This window comes from Lissotriton vulgaris, chromosome 1_1, assembly GCF_964263255.1.
Source record: "Lissotriton vulgaris chromosome 1_1, aLisVul1.2, whole genome shotgun sequence".
NCBI lineage: Eukaryota > Metazoa > Chordata > Amphibia > Caudata > Salamandridae > Lissotriton > Lissotriton vulgaris.
Genome location: NC_141685.1, coordinates 980,005,100 through 980,019,813, shown reverse-complemented (window position 1 = coordinate 980,019,813; position 14,714 = coordinate 980,005,100).

Below are 14,714 nucleotides of genomic sequence, written 5' to 3'. Positions count from 1 at the left end.
TTGGGGTACAGGGTATATTTATAGGGTTAAGATGGGTTAGTGTTTAAGGGTGTTGGGGTATTTTAAGGAGTAAGGGTTGGTTATGATTATGGGGTGCAGGGGTATTTAAAGGGAGCAGGGTGGGATTAGCACACAATATGAGACATGGCATGAAGGGCGGAACGTACCACACGCCCCCAGCGTTTGTCACGCACCCAGCACACACTCACAGCACAACGCAGACACGCCCACAAGGGACTACTTTGCTGGCACAGTTTTTTTTACCTTTTAAATGTATATGGAGGGCGTCTGCATAGCCTATGTCCTTCTGCTGCAACTGCCCTTTCCAACACTGTATTGGGTGTTGTGATTGGTGTTGTGGTTCCTGAGATTACCCGCCTCAAAGGTTTGGGCTCTCTCTTTATTATATTAGTATAGATTTACTGATTCGAATGAGGTGCCAAGGACTCCGCAGCCTCCAACACAGTGCAACTAAAATGATGGGGCCACCGTGCAGGATTTAAAGAAGCCCCGTCAAATGCGCACCCTCCCCCCCACCCCAAGTCTACCATATGTTACAGATATTCATCGGTCATGAAGAGAAAGTAGCCCCTGAACAGGGGCGTAGGAGACATAAAATTCATGGGGGACAACCTTGTGGACTTCCCAGTGTCCCTATACAAATCACCGCCCATTAAACAAATAAAATCGCATACTTTCGAAGTGATATATTGAGAAAAGCAGGCATGTTGTCACAGTTTGCATGTATGCTTGTTTGTTATTTCATATAGTAATCAGAACAAATGTTAAAAAAACATGTATTTGAATCTTGCATCTTCATGCACCAAGCAAACAAAGGTCGCGGACTTAGGGTGGGGACGCCGTGTTTGCAAGTGCATTATGGTTTGAAAAGTACCTGCTTCTGCACTCCTGGTCTCCAGCAATTTTCAGGCAACAATAAAAATGTGAAGATAACTTTGGTGATTAATAACCTTTATTGAGAGAGATCAGAGTTTTGTCTAGTGGAAGCTTTGACTCATGGTAAGGTAGCCACAGTGGGGTAATATGCCTGCTGCAAAGAACGTGTACCCCGCAGATCACAAAATGCATATCATGTAAATAGGTCAGTGGGTTACTACTTTTGTCTGAAAGATTCTTTTGGTATTTGCAGTTTATAAGTTAAAATCCTAAAATTGAACAGTGAGCTATTAACCATCATCCAAGAACTGCATGAAAACTTTAAGGTATAGATTAGAATGTTATGATTTTTCCCCAGTGTTTCCTTATATTAATGTTGGAAAATGGGTTCATTAGGATAGAAATCAATTCTGATTATTGAAGAGAACCCCCCAACCATGGTGTTATGTTTCAAATTCTGAGTGTGTGCTTCTTTAGTGTTGCAAAGCCATCCTGTGCCCTGGGCACTCCACAACGTTTTGCTGACTGGTACTGGTGGTACCTGACTCTGACTGACCCTGGCCTCTGCCTGAACATGTACAAGAAGGAGCAGTTGCAACTACTCCTTCTTGTACATTCTCAATGATTTGCTTGCCTCACAAGCAGTGTGCACCCATGAGGAAACGAGTGCAACAAAGATGAAAAGTAACATCTACACAATGGAAATTACCGTTTTTCATGGATGAAATTAAGAGACTGATGGATTCACCCATATTAAATTGCTTCGTCTTATTACAACGTATTAACTATATGAACAGTGACTGGATTTTCAGTTTGTAGAACTACCAAAATGCATTTATTATTTAAATTGCAAGTTTGTGTTGTTTAACATGAGTTATTCACATTTTATATATTTGTTTATGATCGTATTTTGACATATTAATTGTTTTTTCACTATATTAATTCATTAATTTAATATTGTATTGTTCACAGGGTTTTTCACATTAACACAGGATTATGGGAAGTGTAGTTTTGAAAAGGACATAGTAAGGAGAATGAGGCTATCGGAAGGAGGCACAGGTTCTCGTTATCTAAACAGCAGCTATCTAGCCGAGGTGATTAACATAATTGGAGGCAGTGGCGCGAATACAAATGTTTAAATTGCGCAGCTAACGGCATCAGAGCTGTTTGTGTGCCAGATGAATGTCGCATCATTGATGGTGCGCAGTTAGCATTTGAAAGGAGGTAGGTTAGAGGTTCTTCAAAATCTGGGAGATGGAATTGCTGGATAATGAGAATGGTCGAGAGTTTGGTGAGAGGAATTGGGTAAAGTAGATTTGTAAAGGTCAAGGGTTTGATGTGTATGCACATTAGGTTTGTTTATACAGATGAGGCGGTGAGTGTTTACCTAGTAACGCAAGTGTATGGGCAGGTTTCACATCAAGGAAGGAGTGGGGGAGGTTATCGCGTTTGTAAACTCTGCATATTTAGCGAATAACACAGTGGGTTTGTTTAGTTTAGGAGAGTTATAGATCAAATGACATCTGGGTATAATTAGTGACATTGTTATGGTATTGAGGACTAATACGGGTTTGTTCTTAACATTTCTCCTAATTTTCTCAATTTTAACAGCTTCCCCTAACGAAGGGCCAAGAATAAGGGCCCGAAATGCATTGGGAATATAAACATAGCTGACTTTCATGAATTACATGTCCTTGACGTGAAGTAGTACGAGGCCTGGATGGGCACAACTATTTTATGTGTAGCTAAAGGATATGTGGACTGTTTCATCGTGTTTAAGCGAAAAGTTGGATTATATGTAGACTAAAACGATAAAAATAAACTTTAAATAAAACAAGATTGTGACGTGTTCTGTAGAAGCTGTGCGATTGGTTCTTACCAGAGAACTGCTGCAAGGTATTGCTCTGCTTGAACAGGCACAGGGCCAGTGCTATTCTGAAAGAGACACCTAAAGATACTGTGAAAACACGTACATACACTTGGGTGCACTATGGGTTAGGGTACCAGTATGATTGGCATGACCTCTCCTATAAGGCCCTAGTACATATTAGGGAAGGGGGATTAGAACTACCTTTAAGTCCCTAGAATATAATAGGGCATGGCAGTTTTGAGGCCAGCAGCCCTTTCTGCGTTTGCATGTTTGCACTGCTGAAGCCGAGGTCAGTTTAAAAAGTAGCCCTAAAATGTAAATGTAAATTGATACTTGTATAGCGCACTATTCACCCGCAAGGGTCTCAAGGCGCTTGTGCGAATACCGCTGTGGAACCCATCCTGGCTTTCCCTGTGAGGTGTCCACTCCTGGGCACCCCCAAGGTGGAGGCCAGGCATCCTTAGCATTGTGGGGGCCATTGTGGAGATTAAGGAAGCTATTGCCCAGAGTTGCAGAGTGGGACTCCATGATTGGAATAGGCACCAAGGCGAGAATTATCAGGTCTGTGGAATTTTTGAGCCCAAGACCCGCCGAGGCAGGGAATTGAACCCTGGTCCGGGCTAGACCTCTGCATCAGGGTCTGCCGCTCTAACCATTGAGCCGCACTTCTCCAGCCCTGTGTTGTATCACTGCTTTTAAAATGAAAATTGTGCACAAACTCGACTTTTGGTTTTTGGGAACTTGCAAATTGATCAACTACAATGCTGGGGCAAAAAAATAATTTACGTGGAAAAATGTTCCCACTTAACTATGACTCTATCATATTTGCTACATAATACATCATCTGCTGCATAATCTAACGATTTGAGCCAAAGCAATTTTGTTGCTTAAACGGATCAAAAATTACTAAGAGAAATGTGACTTATGTTGCTGTGAAGTGTAGGGCCCTTTGCAAAGGTTGACTGGTCACCTTTCCCACTGCTGCATTTGTATGTTACACAGGTACTAATGAGACAAAAGCTTTGCAGAGGCTGTTAGTATGTATACATATGTCAAAATAATAAAGTATCACGAAAATGCACTGCATTACGCTGCAGCCTTTTTATTGTTGCATAATTTAATCAACACTGCAACATCTTTTTGGCCTCCATTGCTGCATAACTCCAGTTGCCCGAAAGCAGGCTGCACATGTTAAAAGTGTTTGTGCATGAAACAGAGACCATGAAGTTTACAAATAGGGGCTGATTACGATGGCAGGTGGACTTCAGTCAGTCCGCCATCGAATCGGGGAATGGATCCGCTGGCCTTCAAGGTGGCGCCACACGATAGGCATTACAATGCGACCGCCACTATGGCATTCGCAGTGCCTATCTTTTACATTGCAGCAGGTGATGCTGGCTGAATCATCCGCCGCAATGTAAACAAGCATTTACAATGCAACGGTTTCGCATTTGGAAAAGTTAGAGCTATTGGCATTGTAAAAGACAAAATTTGTATTTATGTGTTGGTTTTGAAAACAGATAAATAAATGGCATTGCCATTTACATTGCCAATAGCTTAATCTCTCGCAAATGTGAGACCTATTGTACCCTATGGACGAGCTCAGCAGACAGCAATTACTACCACACATACACACACCCAGAGCCACAAACACATACCCAGAGCCACACACACACACACCCAGAGCCAGCCACACACACCCAGAGCCAGCCACACACACCCAGAGTCAGCCACACCCAGAGCCGCACACACCCAGAGACCCCCACACACACACTCCCAGAGCCCCCCACACACACACACACACAGTGCAGTCACATACACACACCCACTGGAGCAGTCACACACACACACACTGAAGCAGTCACACACACACACTCTGGAGCAGTCACATACACACACACACACTGGAGCAGTCACATACACACACACACACTCTGGAGCAGTCACATACACACACACTCTGGAGCAGTCACATACACACACACCCTGGAGCAGTCACATACACACACACCCTGGAGCAGTCACACACACACACACACACTCTGGAGCAGTCACATGGACACACACACTGGAGCAGTCACACACGCACACACTCTGGAGCAGTCACATACATACACACTGGAGCAGTCACGCACGCACACACTCTGGAGCAGTCACATACACACACACATACACACACTGGAGCAGTCACACACACCCACACTGGAGCAGTCACACACACACACACTCTGGAGCAGTCACATACACACACACACAGTGGAGCAGTCATACACACACACACACTGGAGCTGTCACATACACACACACACTGGAGCAGTCACACACACACACTCTGGAGCAATTACATATACACACACACACACACACACATTGGGGCAGTCACACACACACACACACACACACACACACACTTGAGCAGTCACACACAACACACACACACTCTGGGGCAGTCACATACACACACACACACAAACACTGGAGCAGTCACACATACACACCCTGGAGCAGTCACATACACACACACTGGAGCAGTCATACACACACACACTGGAGCAGTCACATACACACACACACACACTCTGGAGCAGTCAAACACACACACACACACACTTGAGCAGTCACACACAAACACACACACACTCTGGAGCAGTCAAACACACACACACACACACTTGAGCAGTCACACACAAACACACACACACTCTGGAGCAGTCACACACACACACACTCTGGAGCAGTCACACTACTGGAAGTTTCTGGAAAGTGTTGCATGGTGAACCACTCCATCCTTCTTCACGGGCTGCCGCATCACATGGTAGACATCTCAGAGACCGCCTGAAATTATTAGGACCCGTCCTTCATCTATTGGATCCATCAGAATCTCATCTGACAATTTATATTGAAGAATATCTCCAAGTGCCGCAGAGTCCCTCAGACATCCTCATCGTCCATATTACTTCATTGACGGACATAAAATAACAACTAGCCACCTGCCGGATGCAGACAACACCAGATCCACTGACAGTCAAGAAAAGATCTGTGCGCCAAGCCAACCGGTCCAGATCTTGGCGATGTGAACTGGTGGTTATGCTTCTGACCTTGAAACAGGAGAGAATAATTCTAATCCCAGGTTCCCCTCTGGACCAAACTATGTGATTTTGAGCAAACAACTTCATCCGACTGTACACCTCTTCCGTTATCCTCCTAAAATAAACAGCACTTTGACACAAATTAATGCTGTTCAAAAGGCTGGGTAAAAATACAACTGGGCAGGCAGTTCAAACCCAAAATGGGAAATGGGAATATCTGGCCCAGTTGCACGCATTGAGCATGTGTAGATCAACTCTTTTAGGACAGCTTGGTACACTGTGCCAAGTGGCTTTTTAGGGTGCCAGGACAGTTGCTCAGGGTGATTTAGGTTGCTTTTTATCCCCTAACATTAAACACTTTACATGATTAAACTGAGCCCTATCTCTTCAGTGGTGGCTGAAGCTGCGTTTGTTACACTATTGCTGGTAGCAATAGCGCTGAATCCTCCACCCTGGCCAGCATAGGTAAACTCATCTGCACAGAGACCAGGCTGCTCAGTCGGTGGTGGGGCTGTCGGGCTGTAGACAGGGCAGGAGTCTTCCTCCCTTACAGCTTTATGTTTCAGTAGTCAGTCGTCATTTGATTCTATTGTGTTCAGATGTAGTTTCACCAGAGTACTGGTGAGCAACTAGTGAATAGAAACTTTTAATGCAGACACAGGTAAGGCTCTACCGACTCCATGAATCTGGCTTTGTATCTGTTGTGAAGCAAGCTGTAAGAACTAAATAAGAAGGGGTTTAATGTTTGTGGTTTCAATGCATATTATAACGAAGTGCATTCTGGAAACCAAAGAAGGCTTTACCAGATCCATTATACCTTCTTGAATATATTTTTAGATGGTTGGGAATCTGTAGTTAGATCCTGTGTTGAGAAGGACCAGTTCTGTGCTCAGAAGGATGGCAAGCCATCAAAGAGAGGCTGGAGATAGTCGATTTCATTCCATCCCATTTTGTGCCCTTTAAGATGCACCCATGCATGAAACTGCACTGTTTTTTAATTGTGAATAAAATGCAAGATATGAACAACAGCAATCCTAAACGGAGTGATGTTTATAAATGGGTCTGCAGGAGGCCTTTTGCCCCACTTTATACAAAGGTATGAATCACAAGAGTGTATTGAAATAAGAAGCATCCTTGCTCACTTAGGGGTGTTTTGGTCAAGCATCATGGTTGTGTCAGTTACAAAACAGAAACGCACAGGTGATTTAAAGTCTTGCTACAGCGTTTCTCAAGCGTAAACTTCCTAGTTTCTACTCCAGCACTTTCCACCCTTCTCGCCTCCATTCCATTGAAGGCTGCTCTAATTACAACGCAGTTTGTAAAACATCAACTAGTATTTTATCTCATGGTGCTGTACTGGTGTGTACTTTGTAATAGTCTGCGGTCTAGTCTTTGCACCCTTATGCACCCACACATCCGCAGGCCAGGCGTGGCCTGCGGGGAAGTAATAAGAGGGGGCGCCTGCACGGAGGCGTCACTTCCGGTCAAGACTACGACTGTCAGTGAGTCATTTACTGCCGCTGCGCTCACTTGCCCCTGCGGCCTATGCCAGTGGCCATAGGCCTTCACCCCACAAAAGAAATCATAACATACTTTACACTCTTGATTGCATGAATGACTGCATATATATTTAAACAACAAACATTCAAATCCATGCTCGCTCACGGTTGTATACTAATTAAGTTTATGGGCTGATGATACTGCAAGCATAGTACATGATGTGTTTTTTTAGTATTTGTTAGACAGGTACTCCCCCACAGACTTGATGGGGTACCCTGTCCTCCACACGGGCGGTCCACCTGCTCTATTGCATTCATTGCTCTAAGTACCTCAGACCAGGCCTGACATCTTTTTTTTTTCCTGTTCGGGACTGACAGGGAAAGACTGGCGGGCTGTGAACGGAGAAAACTCACAAGGTGTCCAGGCCGTTCGTTTTTTGTTTTTCAAAAACAAACTCCTGCTTTTGGAGTTTGCTTTTGAAAAACAATCGTTTGCTGGACAGCTCCAGGAAACGTGGCAGCTACCCAAGAAACGCACCGCGCCTTGAGAGGGGTCGCCATGGCAACGGCTCCTCTTAAGATCTAGAAATGCCCGCCATGCAAGAGCTCTCTCAAATGTGTGCTGTCAGTACACCACCAGTGCATGCCTCTGCTGCCCCCGGTGCCCCGGCGGAACGCAGTCCATTCTACAAAATCCTAAATGACCCACGCAGCGTTCGGTTCACTTTTTACCTCTATGCAGCTCAATTAATCATTCTTAATAGCAAATAGAAACGTTATTTAATAATAAAAAATTATAAATAATCATATTGTGTAACCCACAGCCTTTTCACGTGTTTGCTTACAGCAGTGGCGTCACTAGGGTTGGTGTCACCCGGTGCGTATAACTCATGGTGTCACCCCCTCACCACTTAACGCATGGACCTCATGTGCCATCAGCGGGTTTGCCTTCTAGTCTGCACCATTTCCACTGTTTGCCTAGGGGTACCCTGCACGAGTTTCAGGACGCTCATCTGCGTGTCCAGCGTTGTCCCCTGTATTTTGCGAGCATTTGTGCCTGTATTTGCTCAATATAAACTCACTTGACTGCAGTTTGGTTCACTCTGCGTCAGTGGCGTCACTAGGGTTGGTGTCACCCAGTGCGTATAACTCATGGTGTCACCCCCTCACCACTTAACGCATGGACCTCATGTGCCATCAGCGGGTTTGCCTTCTAGTCTGCACCATTTCCACTGTTTGCCTAGGGGTACCCTGCACGAGTTTCAGGACGCTCATCTGCGTGTCCAGCGTTGTCCCCTGTATTTTGCGAGCATTTGTGCCTGTATTTGCTCAAAATAAACTCACTTGACTGCAGTTTGGTTCACTCTGCGTCTGGGCGTTATACTTAGTTCACTGGTTTCCACCGTATTTAATTATTCTCTGGTTCAGGCCTTTCCTGAAGCCACTTTTAATAACCACTAACTCTGTGTTGATACAACCATTGCCAGGCAGTTGTCTGTGTCCCAACCCACTGCCCACTAAGCAAACTAAAACGATCGCCTTATTGTAAATGGTTCCATTTACTCTGTAGCGCCAAGAGGCCTGCATAGTTATTGTGTGGCCTTCTATTGATTACTCTCAGTATTCCTAGTTGTGTGAGTAGAAATTATGAATGGTGTTTTTTTTTATAAACCAAAGTAGTGCCTGGATAGCAATTTATTAACTGCTGTTTGATGCTTGCTGAGTTTCTAACCCACACCACCCTCTAAAGTAAGCCTCGGACTGCTTAACTTTGCTGCCGTGAGAGTCAGGTGCTACAGGGATGTACTTGCAGTCACTTTTGGATGCAATAGTAGGAATAAGATCAAGGGTGGAAATTAGTAAATAGCTCTGATTCACACAAACTGGGTGCAGTAACTTCTGATTGCCCTGGGACTCCTGAAAAAAGTTACCAAAGCCTCCATCAAAAAAGCATATGGTTCCACTTCTCTCAGCTCATCTCAGAAATAATCAACCCACATGGAGAACTACTCATTTATCAGAACCCAGACTGCACTGATTCCAAAGTGACATTCTCCCAAGAATTATGCCACTCTCTGTCAACCCACTTTCTTGCAAAATCCAAGGAAAAGGACTCTTATTTTGAGAGAAGCACTAAAGATGATAAACTAAATCACAGCATCTCATAAAAAATAGGACGACTGTCAAAATTACTAACTTTCAACCTCGTAACACCATAAGACTTCTCCACAATGCCTATACTGAATAATATATACTGAACCACCTGACACAAAACACATCCAAAACCGAAATACGTTCATGTGCAAATTGAATAAAAAACCACCCATCAACAATTTGGTCCCCAGTACCAAAGATTGCCACCAAGCAACCTATGGACTCCATGTTCTTGCTCATAGCAGAATCTAATAATGTTGAAACAAAGATTCTACATGCTGAGATGCTTATAAAGAATTTCACATACGTACGTTTCTGCCACATATTCCAAGCGATCATTTCATTATAATATAATACATGGACCTTGTTCATAAATTGCATGGTGATGGCACCGTGTTAACTCCAAATCCGTTAATACTGGAACCGTGCTGTTGCACCTCGCCAGTAACATGGAATTATGAGTTAATACTCAAATGATGTGCAATAACTGTGAGATCCTGGCTGGATTTACTGAGTGGAACTCCACATGGTATTCCCATTGCCCGGACGTGGGTCCCTTGTTCACTTTGCCACTGGATTCAAGCTAGCCTGGCTGATGAGGGGTGTTACCACGAAACCGGTCCCAGGATGCTTATTTCTGGTTCAGGGAAGAGCTGGGTCGGAACTGAGGTGGTGAAGTGAGCTACATAATGAGGATAAATTCAACCCAGATCTGTGACTGGAGGTGAGTGTCTGAAAAGTTTCAGCACTTCGTCCATCACCTCCTTCTTTCCGATGTGCATGTATCTATCTATACCTTATACATACCAGTATTTTCTGTGATGTTATGCTCGCTTCCTCATGCTGATTTTAGTGATGATTTGAGTCTCTGTCTTGCGAAGTAGCATATTAAGAGCACTTAGTCAAAAACAAATCCAAAAAGAACAACTGATTTGTGAATGTTCTATGTATTGTCCTTTGTGGCTTCTTTTCTGAAGTACACTCTGTGATTAAGCAACAAGGACGCTTTTCTGAGGTACACTCTATGATTAATCAAGAAGCAAATATTCAATTCATAAGCACAAAACTCTTCGTGCCTTCCACATGAATAATAACTGGCTGCAGGCTGAGGTCTCAAGGTTCAGATTTAAGAAACATTTTGACTCTCCGTTTCAGTTTCAGAACTGGCAAAAGTCAATAGAGTATGTTTTTGATATTTTAGGGTGCAGCACAGACCCATTCTCTCTAAACATGTTATCACATAATAGTGCTTGTATTAAAGTGTCAGTTAATTTATCAATGGGATTTACTTTCCAAAGTATACAGTTTATGATGTAAACTGCAAACTGTAGTGCAGTAAATAAGTCAATAATATTTTATATATATTAAACATACTTTTATGGATACAACGTGTAGATGTTCCAGAAGAATGATTAATTCACTGGCATTGTAAGCCACAAAATACTCCTAGTAGTTTACATTTCCATCCTAATTGATCAAGAACTGAGCTAATTCGATCTGAAATAAATAATTTAAGTGCTTTAACACTCATTCTGATTGAGTTACCTGTACTTGTCCAGATGCTCAAGCAGTGAACCGAAAGTCAGATACATTTCCTTAACCTTGAAAAAATATAATTAGCAATTCTAGGTAATTCGGTTTTACAATGTGTGGAATGTGGATCTTAATAGTTTCAAAGCGGTGGCCGCTAGTAAGACCTTTATCTCTCGCAGTATATGTAATGATTGAAAGTATGGGCCCTGGGCCCTCATGTTAGGCGCAGCAAGGATGGACACGGACACCAGGAATGAGTGGTAGGAAAGGTCCTGAGCACGTGCGCTCAGCCTCTTTTATTGGCAGCGTCATGTGACACCATGACGTCTGTGGTGGGTGGGTGTAGAGTGTGTTACATTACACAGGAACACTAGAACGTGTCCCCACCAAGACACTACATCACTCCCCTTTTTAATCAATGAAAAGACCAAACTTAATAGTTCACATTTGGGGAATTAACTTATCTCAGGATGCAGTGAAGTGTTCAGTTCCACCAAGCTTTTCTATCCGCCGCAGCTTGGGAGCGGGCAGATGGAGGTCAGTCTGTTTCGGGGAACTTTTGTCCGCTTTAGCACAGGTTGGTGGTGCTAGATGGAAACAGTCTGCAAACGACTGGGTAGCCCCTTTTTCCTCACAGTCCTTGTGTTGTTGACTTCCGTGGTAACTAAGCATGGGCGGAAAATCCGTTACGCTCGCGGATTTTGCGGATTTTTGGGAAATTCGCAATCCGCGAGATTTGCGAATTTCCCGCAAAATCCGCAAATTCGCACGCAGCGGATTTTTTTGGCGGCGCGCGGCGTTGGTGATACAATTTTTGCGGCGCGCGGCGTTTATCATCGTTTGCCGAGTTGTTTTTCCCGATATTTTGCGAGTGCTGCGCCATTTTGGATCTTGCTGTGTGATCCCGCGGGAATTTGGCGAGCGCGATTACGTCATCGCGGCTTGCCAACTTGCACAGCGAGAGTTTGTCAACGCGAGTACGGCGAGATCACGTCTCGCGGTACTTCGCAATTGCGAGATTTGAGATGCGGCGAGCGAAAATATAAATTTGCAATTCTGCACAAGAAATCCACCAGCAAGCAGCATAAACCTTCTAGAAATGATGATTTTTATCTGAATAACTCCTTAGTTTGACATTTGCCTGCACTTTTTTAGCGAGGAGTCCATTTTGGGGAGGGGGGCAGGGGGGTGGGAGGAAGGAAGTGCCCCACAGTCTTCAACTTCCTGTTCCTGTTCAGCAGGCTCCTCCCAGTGCTTTGTCCATCTCCTGGTCACTTTTCATTTGGGTCTGGAGCTGGAAGGATTACTTTTTGTGGATGCTGCTGGATATTTGGATTTGAGGCCTTTTTGACTTTCTTTGGATCACTGTTGGATTAGAAATTTTACAAGTAAGTTTGTTTGGGGCATTACAGTTGCTGCAATTAAAATTTTGGAATTTTCGATTTTTGGGCTGTTTTGGGGCCTTTTGCCCAGGGGTACTCAGTGGTGGGTGGACTGAGTCTTTCTGTGGGTTGTCTTGAACTTAAACATCATGGAGGCCATGGATGAATTGGGATTGTGGTGATTTTTCTGTGTTTTTCGATTTTTGACCTGTTGTTGGGGCCTTGACCAGGGGTAGTGAGTGGTGCATGGGCCTAGTCTTTCTGTGGGCTGTCTTGAACTTAAACATCATGGAGGGCATGGATGGAATGGGATTGTGCTGATTTTTCTGTGTTTTTCGATTTTTGACCTGTTGTTGGGGCCTTGACCAGGGGTAGTGAGTGGTGCATGGGCCTAGTCTTTCTGTGGGGTGTCTTGAATTTAAACATCATGGAGGGCATGGATGCCATGGGGATTGTGCTGATTTTTCTGTGTTTTTCGAATTTTTGGATTGCTCATGGGGACAGGCCATGTGGGTGGGGGCCATTTTGAGTGCTGGTACAGGCAGGCCCTGGCCATGTGCTAGGAGGCAAGTGGCCATTTTGAATGCAGGCTTTGTTGTTAGGCCTCCAACCATTTTGCCTACTTTTAAACCTTTATTTATGCCCAGGGGTAGTGAGTCTTGCATGGGCCTAGTCTTTCTGTGGGTTGTCTTGAATTTAAACATCATGGAGGCCATGGATGGAATGGGATTGTGCTGATTTTGCAGTGTTTTTCGATTTTTGGGGGTGTTCATGGGGAGGGACAGGCCATGTGGCTGGTGGCCATTTTGAGTGCAGCTACAGGCACTGGCCATGTGCTGGCAGGCAAGTGGCCATTTTGAATGCAGGCTTTGTTGTTAGGCCTCCAACCATTTTGCCTACTTTTCAACCTTTATTTATGCCCAGGGGTAGTGAGTCTTGCATGGGCCTAGTCTTTCTGTGGGTTGTCTTGAATTTAAACATCATGGAGGCCATGGATGGAATGGGATTGTGCAGATTTTTCAGTGATTTTCGTTTTTTGGGCCTGTACTTGTGGCCTTTTCACCAGGGGTATTTGAGTCTAGCATGGGCCTAGTCTTTCTGTGGGCTGTCTTGAACTTAAACATCATGGAGGGCATGGATGGAATGGGATTGTGCTGATTTTTCTGTGTTTTTCGATTTTTGACCTGTTGTTGGGGCCTTGACCAGGGGTAGTGAGTGGTGCATGGGCCTAGTCTTTCTGTGGGGTGTCTTGAATTTAAACATCATGGAGGGCATGGATGGAATGGGATTGTGCTGATTTTGCAGTGTTTTTCGATTTTTGGGGGTGTTCATGGGGACAGGCCATGTGAGTGGGGGCCATTTTGAGTGCTGGTACAGGCAGGCCCTGGCCATGTGCTAGGAGGCAAGTGGCCATTTTGAATGCAGGCTTTGTTGTTAGGCCTCCAACCATTTTGCCTACTTTTCAACCTTTATTTATGCCCAGGGGTAGTGAGTCTTGCATGGGCCTAGTCTTTCTGTGGGTTGTCTTGAATTTAAACATTATGGAGGGCATGGATGGATTGGGATTGTGCTGATTTTGCAGTGTTTTTCGATTTTTTTGTGCTCTATAACTGAACTGATGTTCCTCTGTCTTCCATTTTTTTTAGGTGCACAAGACTCAAGAGAACCACCAGTGCCAGGAAGAAGTCCTGCAGCGGTGTGTGTGTGCAGCATAACGTCACGCGACGTCACGTCTGGCCTCAGACAACTCTACAATTCGTGCAACTGCGGCCTGCTGTCTGACCTGCTCTGAAGAAGATGGCCCCAAAGAAAGTTCTCCGTAGCTCCTCTAGCAAGAAAGTTGCTAGTAAGGAGCAGAAGAAGCAAGTTACCAAGGAGGCTGGTGTGCCACCCGCCACGTTTTTTGGGAGAAAAAAAAAAAGTACGCCTGCAGCAGCAGGATCTGCTGGGGACCAAGCTGGGAGCAGCACCCCTGCTCCATTGGGTTCAGTGCCTCCATCACCACGCCAACTTAAGTCAAAGCCCTTGAGTGCTTCAGAGGCAGTCAGTGTACTTCTCCAATCACCATCGACCAGTGATGTTGGCTCATCGCAAGAAAGTAGCAGCAATGTCCCTGAATCAACACAGGTTGTTGTAACTCATCTGACAAGTGTTGAACAACCACAGCCGCAACAACAACACCATGTGCAAGTACACGCCCAAGTACATGTGGAAGGAGAGGCAGCAAAAGGAGATGCGCAAGCAAAGGTGCATGGAGGTTCACAAGTGCCCACAATAGTTGTTCCTCCCG